We start from the raw sequence: 15483 nt of genomic DNA on the forward strand, positions 1-15483 counted from the left end.
TATATATATATATATATATATATATATTTTTTTTTTTCTTTCTAAAATTTGTATTCTAATCCATGATGTCTTAAATGAACATGCAGGCACTAAAGAGACACAACGGTGTGTCCATCTTCATTTGGGTTCCGCCCCTAAAAAGAAGTAAGTACAGTACTGTAACTGCCATGTGTGTAAAGCATTTTTTAGCACTTGGTCTATGATTTGCATGAGAATCTAACTCTTTAAGATTAAGCATCTCTAAGTATCCCCCACACACTGTAAATAACTCTGAACTCAGAAAATTGCATGATAATCCCTGCACACATTATGATTAATTTATATTAGAAACTCATGAGAATCTTTTTTATTTATATATTTATATTGTCTTAGCATGACCTTTGCATCTCATCGAGACGCATTTAAAACCAGGAAATACTCGGCCACCCAACAAGCCACGGATTACATCTAATTCCAGATTCTGATTCAAAATCCAGGATTAAAAATGCCCTGAGGACACGTAAAACCCATTCACAACCCTGCAAATCGGATCCTTGCCCACCATATGATTTTTATCTGAGAATTAAATGTCAAAAATCCATCGGGAAATTAACCCACCATGGTAGAGAAGGTTGAGTCAAGAAGAAATGAAAAAATAAAAAATAAAATAAAAATAAATGTAAATAAATATATATTTTTTAAAAATCACAATAATAAACATATTAGAAAGTAAATGAGATTGACGTAACTGTGGTAAACAATTATCAAATATCAAGACATAATTATACGGTTAACTAATAACCTTAAAGGTACTGTATAGAAGTTTTTGACTCTTCTAAAGCTAAAAAAATACCATAATATGTTTACAGATATTTAAGAAACATGCTAAATGAACATTCTTGTTTATCTGAAAAACAATGCTAAAGTCAGTTATTCTGCTTTAAAAATGTGCATTATATGCCCGAACGTCTGTCTTTGTTTGGATCCCTTTAACCTTAATTTTGGCTGTTTGCACCAGACGAACCATGACAGAAATGTAAATACAGCCCTTCAGAAGCACAGAATAGTGCACTCATATATATATATATAGTTAACCACTGGTTGTCAAACATACATACAGCACATTTACCTTTTCTGATTTTGATTGTAATACAGTAATGTGTTTTTGTAAAGGAACTTTTTGCGTTGTAAAACTCTTTTGAAAAAGAAGCATCATACTTGAATACAAAGAGACTTGAATTGAATTGCTACAGTGTGTGGTTGCCAAGGCATTGCTATACAGTTGCACGCCCATTGGTTGATAAGGTGTCCTTGATGGCTACATTTTTGCAAGTCAAAAGAGAGCATCTGCCTCCAGTTTTAATAAACTTTCTATTCTATTCTATTCTATTCTATTCTATTCTATTCTATTCTATTCTATTCTATTCTATTCTATTCTATTCTATTCAGTAGACAAACAGGTTGGATTGTACAGCAAATTTAAAGCAAGCATGATTATTATTACAGTTTTACATAAAATCTAAATGTGTATATTATGGGTGAAACGGATCACGGTTGATCCGTGATTCGTACAGATCACAACCCAGTTTGGAACACAGGACCCGGTGATGATTTATTATCTTTTTTTTTTTTTTTACTTTACTAAATTTGTAACTATTGCAGAGGGATCACTTCTAGTGTCATTTAATTCACATGTATGAAAGCATTTGGGCTGTAAAATAAAATGATGACGGAAGTTGTGGTAGGTTATTCGGTATGTGATGGGTTATTAAAGGTGCTTTCTGTCACTTGTTTAGCCTGCTTTAATTCATTCAGTGTAAGCTGCACGATTAATCTTTAAAAGATCAGGATCTCAACACCTACGCAATAAATTACAAATGACGGTGATTTGCATACGTTTATGAATTTTCGAATCGCTGCATTCAAAACTGTGCTTGAAAAACGCAAATATCAAAAAAAAAAGATTTAGTCTTTAGTCTTCAGAGTTAGTAATAAAGTTACAAACAGTCAAATAAAGCACAAGTACACTAAAAAAAAAAAAAACGGCCGTTAAATTACAGAAATTTGCTGTTAAATTACAGAAATTTACCGTAAAATAATGGTTATTATTAAATTAACAGCCGTTAAACTATAATTAAACTGCAGAAATTTACCAGAAATTCAAATTTAAAGAAATTTCTGTAATTTAATATTCGTTATTTTACTGTATATTTCTGTAATTTAACGGCCATTATTTTATGCTTTTTTTTCATCACCCCAGCTGCCAAAAATAAACTGTAAAATTACGGATTTTTAATTTAGTTTTTTTGAGGGTACTGGAATAACAGTTTACAGTTTAGATAAAACCACTTCTGTTCATGGTAAAGATTAAAATCATTGTCATATCCATTTAACTTGACGCTCAAAAATGAAAGTTGTAGGCATCAGTGACATTTCTTAACCAATAGGTGCCATCAAAAATATGCCACTAAATAAGTCTTTAAAAAATGATGCATCTAGCAATGAAAAAAGTTTGAGTAAATAACTGAATCATTTATTGAAAATGATTAAAAATAAATATGAGTTATACTAATAATATTGTTAGACTAATACATTTAGCGTAGGAGTAACAGTGAATTTTTCACAGTACTGAATATTTTAATATTTATATTTATTCAGCTGATTAGTAAAATGCAGGTTGTAAGTTCTGTTTGTTAAAACCAAAAGTTTCTTGCAGTGCTGTTTTTGCAATAAATGGAAAGCAAACTCCACACGTCTCCTCCCCTTTCTGGCTGATCCGAAAAATGGTCTGATTGGTGAGATTTGTGATCCATTACACCACTATTAAACAAACATAAATATGACTTGAATGTGTATCATTTCACTAATTCCACCCTTCATTATAATAAAGGCCACTCTATCTTCCTCTTAACGAATTTAAGCAAATTAATACAAATAAGGCAGTTTTCATTACTAGGTGAATTCATAATGTCTGCGTAATTTATGGTGCTGTAAATAATGCATTTGTATGCATTCATGCATGTGTGCAAAGCAAAAAAAAAAAAAAAAAAAAAAAAAGAGCTAGATCTATAGATTGAGAATGAAAAAGATATTTATGTGGCCTTGGAGACTGGCCAAATGAAAACCTCAAACCTCATGTTTCCTTCCAGTAACCCATTAGAAGCTGTATAAGGAAAAAAAGGGGGGAAAAAACACAGCACTTTTCCTCCATTTGTTATGTTCTCACCAACAGTCAGAATGCAGGAGTTGAATATAAAATCTTTGTGGAATATGAATACAATAATCAGGCATGACACTGTCAGCACACAATGTTTATTCAGATGCTCGACGGAGATGAAACATGTCAAGGAAATGTCAACCGACTTGACAAAGTGCCTATTATTGAGTGTGAAATTTCAGTTTGCGCTCTCTTTCTATGTAAAGCTTTTAGCTCTGATTGAAGACTAAAAGCGTGCGCCGTGGCAGAATGTTTTGAGCTTTTCGGCTTTGTTGAGTCGTATAGATATTTCGTACCAAACATGAACTGCTTACTTGCACTGAAAAGGTGCATTTGGGGTCAGCATACAAATGACAGAACAAGCTGAGTTTTGAAAACAGCTATTGAGCGTGATATTCAAGTCCAAGTTTGTCTCTTCAGCTAGAAAATGCTCAGGATTGAAAAAAAAGCAAACTGTCTTTTGTATTAGGGATGAAAATATTTAGCCTTGTTTACTGGCATTGTTGTGAACAGGATCTTAAAGTAGAGTAGTATATCTTGTGCTGATAACAATAAGCATTAGGATATTTCCAGTTAGCTAATATTGACCATATACAAATGTTTATTTTCGTTTTGACATTTCAAAGTTTATACTTAAATATGTGCATCTTTCATATTGCACATAATATATTATCTTAAACCATTGATCATTAGAGAGTGTCACAATCATCTGCGATCTAAAACACCATAGATCGCTGGAAAACACTCACAAGCGCTAATGGACTACACATTCACCATTTCATGGACTACAACTCTATACATGCACTCCGCTCACGCACACATGTTCCTGATCCTGACTGATTGCACACACAACACCGGAGGATTGTCAAGGACTGATTACACACACTATTTAAGCTGCACGCACAGACACCTCTGGACTTAGCATTGGTATATAGTGATGTTTTTATGTCTGAGTATTTCCTGTCTAGTCTTCCGTGTTCCGAGCCTCGCCTTTGTTCTTCTGTGTATTCATCCTTAGCTGCACAGCCTGACCCTTTGCCTGCTTGACTATGATTTTAAATAACCCTTATTGTACTGTTTTGCAACCTGCTATGATCTCTGCTTGTTTGACAAGCCTGCTAAATAAATGCTAGATTTGGATCCACCATTACAGTGTTCATCATCGTCACTCCACAAACGTTACAAGTAAATGGTTGCGATTACGTTGCGTTTCATTTTTGAATGAACTATCCTTTTTTTTCATCTTTGTTAATTAATTTCAGCATTTTTATATGCAGTTTATATGAATTACTGTATTGCCAGAAGGAAAAATTAAATGCTAATAATGTTTTTCAATAAAGACTTAAAAAAATAAAAAAATAAAATAAAATATATATAATTCTGGCATTGTTTTGTAATTATTTATGAAACATACCAGCAATTTCTAAGTGTAGTCTATATTAAACATTTTCAGTTTGAGGACACTATACCAGCATTAAAGTTTTTTTTTTTTTTTTTAAAGATAAGGTTATATTTTGGCTTAAACTTAATGAACATTTGTTACAAATCTGTAAATCCAACACAATTATTATTATTATTTATTATTATTATTATTATTATTATTAATGAAAACAAACAAAGTTAATTAAGAAAACATTTAAATAAAGTTTAATAATCAATTATTTACTCATAGGTAAGCAAATACACATTATTTCTTATCTCTCTTTAAATACAAATGTATTTTAAAATACAGGAGGGTTTTTTATAGCTTATGGCTTGGTTACTCCAGCAGTAATGAATAAAAGATTGGCATGTATTTAACAGCTTTGACCGCATCTCAAATTATTTACAAATCCACTGTTCTATTCCATAATTAAAGGGATCGTTCACCCAAAATTGCAAACTCAAGTCATCATTTACTCACCCCTCACTAGGTCTAAACCAGTTTGACTTACTTTTTCAGTTGACTAAATAGCAACATAGGCTCATTCTGTAAACATAGCCCTATAAATACATTTCTGGAGATTGTGGATTATGTAGCCAGAGGAATGTATGTCTGCATTTTGTCTTTCAATGAATGATACGGGGTGGTATGACGCCATTTATTTCCATGCTTACCAGCTGACCCCTTACCTCTATGTGGACTGCTTTTCTGCGGTTTTTCGTTTGTCCAAAGACAGATCTCTAACTATTGACTTTCATACCATTTGTTGTTTCCTAATATGGAGTAGATTTGTCATGATACTGGAATTCGATACCAATCGATACTGAAATTTCTAAAACCATCCATTTCCCACGAACATTTGAGCGCTGTTGAGCACGTTCTTATCAGCGCTAATTTTCCATTGTGTTCACATGCTCAACAGAAATGACTGTGATTGGCCGTAAAAGGTCATCAGTTCACCAAACTCACTGCTGTTTACTGAATGTAACCACAGATACAGGAACACAGGAGCGTTATAAAGTGATCTCGATCAGCTGGTTTGTCTATAAGCTGACATGCATAGGCATGTGCTGATAACCGCTTTCAAGGTATACCGAGGTTTGGAAAGGTCAAGGTTTTAAAAAAAACCTTGGAAAAAATTTTCTAATACACCATATGAAATTGTTTTTTAACCAATTTTTTTTATTATTATTATTTTTTTTACAATTATTTTATTTAGTTTTTTTTAGGGGCAACAGTATTTCCAGCAGAAAAGAACACTGCATATCAAAAGCTACTGGTCAGCCAATGATTCAGCAGACATTTGAGAAACAAAATCACTTATAAACCAACATCCTATTGTAACAGTTAAATGTTACTATTATTATTATTTGATTTCTTTATTTGTTTTACATTTTGTATTGTTTGGCATATTGATATGCAATACTGCTTCCAGCTAGGTTGATTTGGACCCTTATAAAGAGCCACTTACCATAGAGTAAGAAGGTGCGCTTGGTTGAGTGTACACCAAATGTATCACTTTCGCTACCGGCCTTCAAATTCAGTCCAATGTTTGAGAACTATTGAAGTTATCGCTCAATTGTAAGTATGTGTGTCTTTATTTGATGCGTTGTGTGTAAGCAGATATTAATGTCATTTTTGTTTGCTTGTTTTAGAAAGGACTGTTTTTATGTTGCTATACTTGTGCGTCTGTTGGCTTGCTGTTCTTATTGGGAGATGCTAAGTTTAACCAACTTCTTGGGGAGCAACATAATCTCACTAAACAGAGGGCAACTTGACTGTTTTCCTGCACAAAACAACAGTCTCTTTTCTAAGGAGTGACAGGACATCGGAAGTAATTATTTTATCGCTCTCAAGTGCTCTTAATGATAAGTGGTCACTGACTTTTTTTTCAGAAAGACTATTTAGTTTCTGACTTTTGGAATGTCTTGTTTATTTTTATTGTCTTGTTTATTCCTTTCTCCCCTGAACTTGAAAATATGATTGACAGAATTGTAGAAATGCTGGATTAAGATCGTCTAGGGGGTCGAATCGAAATCGCTATCTTTTTACGATTAATTGTGCAGCTCTAATTCTGAGTAAAGAAACTCAAAGGTTTGGAATAACTTGATGTTGACGTAGTGAGTAAATTATAATTTTTGGGTGGACTGTTCCTATAAGTGTTAATAGTCAAGTTAGTGTCATCACACAAATTCCAAAAAGAAAAAGAAATACACTTCAGATAGCCAGCTTATTTAACATTAAACACACAGAAAACCGTCTGTCAGTCCACACTGTGTTACAACAAAACTTTTAATAACATCAACTACAAACTACAAACAGTACAGACCATAAAAAGCTTTCCTAAGGTTAAAACTAACACATCTAATTACATTCAGTAGCAGCGCTCTCAAATCATTGCTATTTAAATCACCCAGAACATCGTAGCATCACAAGCTCTATTCATGTAAACAACATATTAGAACTACATCAGCAGAGATTATGCAAAGATGTGCATTATCATTATCATGCAAACACAACAAAACAATGACGCGGCATGACCCTCCACCTCCGGAAGAGCCCTGGCACCCACGCACAGGCGCCAAACTAAGAGCAAGGGTATTAATAAAGGAGCATGAATATGTTTGGGAGTCATAAATCCAATAGGCTGGGAGCTCCGGAGACCCGCGGAGCCTGTAAATCTAATGATGGATGCAGAGGGAGAGATTTCAGTCCCTTCAGCCCCTGAGTCAGCAGCTGCTGGAAACGCACACGGGAGCGGGGCATACATCAAAACTAAGGTCACCCCGCGTGACTGAAGCGCTCCGTGTCATCTGAAGCGCGACGGCCTTAGACTCCGGAAAGAGCCGCTGGGTTCTTGAGAAGCCGCTGGTTGGCAAATCAGCCTGTGAAAGACGCCCCTGGGAATTTTTAGGAGCAAATTACAGGTGGAGGAGAGAAACAGTGCTCAAAACCGAGTGAACTGCTGACTCGGCCTGCATTTTATAGAAGGGCTGCAAGCATTGTCAGCCAGACTGGAATGTCGACCTGCCAATGAAATACATTCGCTGGTTGCAAATACCCACAAATACACTAGAAAAAGAACAAGTGGAGCTGAACATGGTGTTTAACTACAATCATTTGCTTGAATTCTTGCTTTGAGATTTCTGCTCCTCCTTCTGCAAGTGTACACACATGCAGTTGAAGTCAGAATTATTAGCACCCCTGTATATTTTTTTTCTCAATTTCTGTTTTGATTTTTTCAACACATTTCTAAACACAATAGTTTTAAAGAGCCCCTATTAAGGGTTTTTGAAAATGACCTTCCATGTAGTGTGTAACACAGCTCTAAGTGAAGTGAAATATCCAGCTAAAGCCTGGTTTATACTTAAGCCTGATTTATACTTCTGCGTCAGGATACCGGCGTAACCCACGGTGCATGCAACGCGCGTGGCTGTGCATTTATACTTCTGCGCGCTGTCTCTGTCGGTCTGCATTAACACTTCCGAAACGCTAGTGGGCAGTGAGGTGTAAATGTTTCTCTGTGTCGAGTTTCTTCGCTGCTTTTTTGCTTTTCCTGAACACTTCCTGGATGTACAAGTGGCTCAAACTCGCTCATTATGAGGCAGGAACCGGCGGACGTGCAACAACTTTAACTATGACGTAAACACAAAACAAAACTTTCCATCCGGAGCTCCTTCACGGGACTCCACACTTGTAAACAATCGCTCGCGCCATTCGCATGGCTCTCGGTCCCGCCCAGACCCGTCAGCGCTACCAAGTCGACCAATCACAGAGCTTACGATACGCGTCATTGCAACGTGTAGTTACATTTTTTGAGAGGTGCACGTCAGTGACAGCGACGGCCACGGCGAAGGGCTATGCGTCAGCGCCGTAGCATACGCCGGTGTTTGACACAGAAGTATAAATCAGCCTTTACGCGTCAAGTGACCGGCGTAACTCACGGCGCAGGCAATGCGCGCAGCTGTGCATTTATACTTCTGCGCGCTGTCTCTGTTGGTCTGCATTAACACTTCCGAAACGCTAGTTGGCAGTGAGGTGTAAATGTTCCTCTGTGTCGAGTTTCTTCGCTTCTGTTTTGCTTTTCCTGATTACTTCCTTTATGTACAAGTGACTCAAACTCGCTCATTTTGAGGCAGGAACCGGCAGATGTGCAACAACTTTAACCATGAGGTAAACACAGAACAAAACTTTCCATCCGGAGCTCCTTCCCGGGACTCCACACTTGTAAACAATCGCTTGCGTCATTCGCTCGGCTCTCGGTCCCGCCCAGACTCGTCAGCGCTACCAAGCCGACCAATCACAGAGCTTGCGCTACGCATTGTTGCGACGTGTAGTTACATTTTTTGAGAGGTGCAGGTCAGTGACGCCGACGGCCACGGCGAAGGGCTATGCGTCAGCGCCGTAGCATATGCCGGTGTTTAACACAGAAGTATAAATCAGTCTTAAGGCTTAAATCTGAAAGTGCACAGTGTTTAAAACTATTGATTCATCGACAAAAGGAGTCGACTCATAGTGCTTCAAATGAATAGTCTTGATAACGAGCCTTTAGCTGTCTACATGACCTGTACCCATTTATCCAACTTCTCATTAATATGTGTAGATTTAACACTGCAAACTCTCACTTTCTCTCAGAGTCGCCTGATTTCAAGGACTTTCAGAACATTCCAGAGGCATCGCCTCTACACTCAATATAATACATCTTTTTATCTAAGCCCAAGCAAGAACGTTACTTCAACTTAGAAGTGTTTGCTCCTTCAGCATTTGATTAGTTGGCATTTATTCACTTTTAACTGCATGTCATCAAAAATATCTTCAAATCAATGTCAGAATAAAAAGGAATTTCAAATTAAAGCAAATCAGAAAAAAAGCTCCTCTAAATAAAACTGTTTATTAGGGATGGGTGATTAACTGAAGACAGTCTTCATGTGCATCATGCAATCAGAAGTAGGCCTGTCGTGATATCTGTTTTTTGATGTGCGATATGTTGCACCTAATTATATTGCGATGAATAATATTTCTGTCATTTTATGACCATTTTTTGCCACTCAGTATTTAATTTCAGAACAATTGAATACCATCACAATGCAAGTACACTTCCATATTTTATTCTTAGGAATATTTTATTTACAGTGATTTTAACAACAGAATAATCAGGCATTGGAATCAATGTGAATACACATATCCAAATAAATCAAAGTAAATGATAAGAAAAACTGTGAGGCAAGTAACAGAGGCTGCATTATCTGCAACAAGATCTATTTTCAGTTGTCAGACACCCACATGAAAATATACTAAAGTTATTTATTACTATGGTGTTTAACCATACTGACACTGACACCTCCAGTAGATATAGAGACGTTTCTACCATCATTTTAGATCAGCTAAAATGTTTCTTGAATTGTTTTTTTTTTTTATGTATGGGTGATATATATATATATATATATATATATATATATATATATATATATATATATATATATATATATATATATATATATATATATGTATCACCCGTACATTTCAGAATCAATTGGTACCAAATTCCAATATCGTGACAACCCTTGTCACAATAATCAATATATGGACTTTCTGCACCACACATGGACATGACCTCAATCATTTTTGATGATGAAGATGTATATATATATATATATATATATATATATATATATATATATATATATATATATATATATATATACAGGGCTCGAAATTGCGACCATTTTGGTCGCATATGCGCCCGAAATTTTATCTATGCGACCATAAAATATTTTTGGGAGCATTTCTGCGAGTGCTTAAAATTGTTGTGTGCGACCAGTTTTTACTGCAAAATGTTCACCACATGCGCGGATTCGGGAGACATTCACGCAGAATGCATCTCTAAGCTCTTTGTTTGCACTTGGAATGGGAAACGCAGCGCTCAGGAATGGTTTTAAACAGTTGTCATGTCATCTTGCTGCAGTAAACAAATCCAAGTCCGTAATGCTTGCCCCGGCTTCGCGCTCTTCTTATTGGCCCACTGCTCTAGCACTGAACGCGAATGATTGGTTAATATCAGCTGTCAATCACTCAGTCAGCGCCTTCTGGCTTCGGATGACAGAGAGCTGCTACCGCGGAAAACTAAAGCGCTAAAGATGAGATTGAAGATAACGCGGACAGATTTAGTTTTAGAAACCATCTAGTTACAAATAATGACACATCTTATTAGTGATCATGTGCTGAATGTTAATCCACCATCTACACTTTTCCAAGAGTAGAAGACTTCTGTTGGCTTCAAGTCCGCTATGAAAAGTCTGTGGGATGGAGTTTTCTGGTAACTGTTTGCCACATCTAGCACGAGAGCTTCTGTTTAATCCTTCATATAATCGCCAGATGCTGTCCGCCGTGCAAGGGGCAGCTATATGTCAAATTTAACATCACGTACACCATCGCAAACGGGCTTACACTGAGTAAATTAATATCGCTAACTTACTCATGAAAAGACCGGTATGGCTATTAACATGACGTATGCATATAATAAGGTACAGTATGTGTCAAAAGCATCAGTGCAATATCAGACAGCACTTGTGAGAACAGCACAGTTAACGTTATACCGTTAACAGATTCATTCAAGCAGTGCGTGCAGGGCCGGTGAGCGCTCCGTGCTTTGGTCCCTCAGTCATGTTATAAAAATCTATTTTCTTGTGATCACGGGATTTCGTTGAGACATATTTTCCTCATGCACGCATATTTATATTATTATTTTTTTGCTTGTTAGTTTGATTAATGTTGATTTCAAATACAATAAATCTGTTTGTATAAAACTTGTAGTAACGGTGCTCATAATTGGTGGGTGCGACTAAATTTTGGCTGATGCGCCTAACTTTTTAAAGTTAGGAGCACCGGTGCTACCAAGCAAAAAGGTTAATTTCGAGCCCTGATATACCATGTGTGGTGCAGTTAGTCCATATATTGGTTATTGTGACTAGGGTTGTCACTATATTGGAATTTGGTACCAATTGATTCTAAAATGTAAAAAAAAAAAAAAAAAAGCAAAAACGTCCATTTCCCACTAACATGTAAGCACTGTTGAACACCTTCTTAAACATTTTATGAACAAAAATGACTGTGATTAGCCATGAAGGTCATCAGTTCACCAAACTCACTGAGTATAGCCACAGACCCTGGAGCATTTCAAAGTCACGTCAATCAGCTGGTTTATCTATAAGCTGACACACAAGCGATCCACTGATGAGTCACACCTTTAAAAGGCTCCAGTATCCCTGTATCTGTAGTTCCACTCAGTAAACAGCGGTGAGTATGGTAAAGTAATGACCTTCATGGCTGATCAGTCATTTCTGTTGAGCACTTAAACAATGGCAAGTCAGCAGTGTTTAAGATCGTGCCTAAATTTTAGCAGGATTTTTTTTTTTATTTCAGTATTGATTGGTATTAAATTTCAGTATCGTGACAACCCTAATTGTGACGGTCCTAATCAGGAGGAACATTTACAATACAGACAGAGTTGTAATTCACTGACAAACTACACAAAATCATGTTCAAAAATGAGTTTAATTGGATGATAATGACAATGAGATAAACCTTCTGTGATGATGACAGCTGTTTACGTAGCTTCTTAATGAACTTACAACTCTTATGTAGTAAATGCTGCACATAAACATACCGCATATAGTAAAACAACATGTTTTTACTCCAAACTCACAACTTCAGTCGAGTGTTTGAGATAAATCCTTCAGTGTAAAGATTCCACAGTTGTATGATTATCAAATCACGCTCAATCAATGAAAGTATTTATATATTCTGTTTATAATGCTTGGCAATTGGAATTTTCTGGATGTTTTCTACATTTGTATTTGATGTTTCCACATGAGAGCGCCCTCTGGCATTCAAAAGAGATTTACAACTAATCACAGAACCGTGCTTTCCTGACAAGATGTGCATGACAATTCAAGCTTTGCTATAATATCAATTATTCAATAAGCCCCACTGTTTAATTACATTGAAAACAACGCAGACCAATAAACAATACTTCACAGTTATTTCTGTCACATAAAAAAGTTATGATAGTTTCCCACCTATAAAGTATCAATGTAAATGTTTTGCTTTTAGCTATATGTGAAATTAGAAATACAATAAAACAATACACTGCCTGACAAAAGTCTTGTCGCCTATCCAAGTTTAAGGAACAACAAATAATAACTTAACTTCTAGCTGATCATTTGGTATCAGAAGTGGCTATAACTTATTAATGAAGTCATCTGGGATGGCAAAGAAAGCGCTCTTGCAGAGCTCATCAAGATTCTTTGAATTCATCTTCAATGCCTCTTCCATCTTACCCCAGACATGCTCAATAACATTCATCTCTTCAGCTATCTTGCTGAAGAGTTTGCCCTCTCTTTTGGTTTGAAATGTAATGGGCAGCACAAATGTCTTGATACATCAGGCTGTTGATGTTGCCATCCACTCTGCAGATCTCTAGCACACCCCAATTCCTAATGTAACCCCAAACCATGATTTTTCCTTTACCAAACTTGACTGATTTCTGTGAGAATCTTGGGTCCATGTGATTTCCAATAGGTCTTCTGCAGTATTTGTGATGAGTTGTGATGCACTTCAACAGAAAATTCATTGTTAGATTCTATCTTCTGCCACTTTTCCAAATTATCTACCAGGAGTCAAATTATTATGTTGCTCTTATAATTGAGATTTGCAACAAGACTTTTGTCAGGTAGTGTAGAAAATAAAAAATACTTACACTAAGATTTGTCATCTAACTTTTTCACATCCCATGCCAACTGCCACGTCAGTTTTCCATCTGCCATTACAGTTTTATTTTTAAAATGCACTAAAAGTCGCTAAAAGCTTGAGGTTAAAAGTGATACTTAAGGACCCACTTAGTGAATACTATAAACTCAATTTGCTATGGTAAAACTAACTTTTTAGCAAAACTCTAAACACAGGCCTCTATAATACCACATTACAGGAAGCTAACAAGCTCTTGTGTTTTATTGGGAAAACACTTGCATTCAAAATGGCTCACTCATTTGCTAATTACTTACACCAAGTGATTACGTGCCTAAACACTTATGGCTAATTTGTTCACTTATAAATAGAATTAGAAATGAGTACTTTTCATGCGGTTTGTTGGAAGATATACGCCTGCTAACCACACCACAGTGCATACTGGCCTGTGGTGACAGAAATTAGGGGGCATGCAGATGCCACTGCAGATGCTGTTAAGCAAGTTGAGGTCATTGATTGGTTTTGTGGTCAGTTTGTGGTCAGTCCCAAACAGGATACATTATGGTACCTTTTTTATTTGCCTGTTGTTTTCAGAGATCAGGGCCTGGGGCCTCATGTACGAAGACTTGCGTGGAAATCTTACTAAAACATTGCGTACGCACAAAGCTGTAAATGTGCGTATGCAGAAAAAATTTCAGATGTATGAAACACTGCGTACGCCGAATCTCACGCATATTCTTTTGTACATCCGAATGAACGTGAAACTGAGCGCAACATGCACGAGCGCAAAACCCCTCCCTGCCTCCTCCCCCGTATGAATATGCTAATGACTATGCTAATGGCAAAACCCAACGAAAAAGCAACGGCAAAATCAAACAAAAAGAGAAACTTTGAACAGAATGTGAAATGGAGGTGCTGCTTTCGGAGGTAGAACGGAGAAAAGCGGTGTTATTTGCAAGTTTGTTCTCCGGAATTAACAACAAAAGAAAAAAATAGAGTGGGAGAGTTTAGCTGATACGGTTAACACAGTTGGGTCTGAACATCGCACTGAGTGCATTTACAAAAGAAATAGTGTGGTTTATATCTGTAAACTGTTGCAGTACCCTTAGCAGTCTCAGTGGCGCACCTCATAAGAAGCATATGATCAAATACTGACACGTTCGAGCACAAACTCGGTTCGAATCCAGCGTCTGATGAATTCTTTCTTCTTTTTTTCCCGCTACATATCAGATTTTGCCCACTATTTATCACGAGAAAGACAAGTAGGAATCATTAATAAGTTTGTGCATCATATTTTATTTGCACATTTATTGAATGGAAATGTTTCTGATTCACGCATGCAAATTCATCTTCAGATAGTGTCTTTATAGCAATGTGCGTGCAGTAGATAGCTCAGATTACATTGGGAAAACAGGCGACCGCTGCAAATTGTGCTTTAATGTTTAGCTGGTCAACTGTATGGTATGGAAATCTTACATACCTACTATATGAACCCGTCTCATACAGCTGCCATTGCAAGGATCAGACACTTTGTAGAGAAGAATTTAACACAACTGCCTCTAGGAGTCGCCAATGGAAATAAAACAGACACGCACAAAAAATGTGCGTACGCCTGCCAGAAAGCTGCCGTGAAGGTGCGCACATTCCCACGTTCAGTTCATTGTTAGTAAATCCAAACGTGAGCGATTCTGAGCGTGAAACCTGGCGTACGCAAAGTTTTTGTGCGTACGCAGCGTTGATACATGAGGCCCCAGGTGTGTGGACTTTTACGGGTTTTACGATGTGGTCACATGTTGATTGGTCAGTTTAAATGTCTCAGTATTTGGGCTTTGGTCACATGTTCAAGAAAAAGACAAAATAGGTGGTAAACTGCTGTCTCTTTTCCTTGTCTGCGCTCCCCTGCTCTGCTCCTCTCCTCCTCTGGAGTCTATCTTCTCTGCCCCTTTAGGCCTACTTGCTTGCTTTGTCTTTCCCTCCCTCTGTCTCTCCTTCTGTCTCTGGTAACTTTTATTTTTTTACATATAAGCTGGGTACAATTATTATCATGTTTTTATCATTTCATATTTTATCATTTTATACTTTTATTTTATAACTAATTCAGTTTTAACCAGATAATTTT

The 15483-nt window shown here is 36.7% G+C and overlaps 1 protein-coding gene across 2 annotated transcripts in view; it reads right to left on the reverse strand.

Moving 5' to 3' along the window:
* LOC100333709 (leucine-rich repeat transmembrane neuronal protein 4) overlaps window positions 1–15483 on the reverse strand; it is a 464907-nt gene that overhangs the window by 412848 nt on the left and 36576 nt on the right. The gene's annotated exons all lie outside the window — the stretch shown is intronic.

This window comes from Danio rerio, chromosome 8 (assembly GCF_052040795.2).
Source record: "Danio rerio strain M-AB ecotype USA chromosome 8, GRCz13ab, whole genome shotgun sequence".
NCBI classification, from domain to species: domain Eukaryota; kingdom Metazoa; phylum Chordata; class Actinopteri; order Cypriniformes; family Danionidae; genus Danio; species Danio rerio.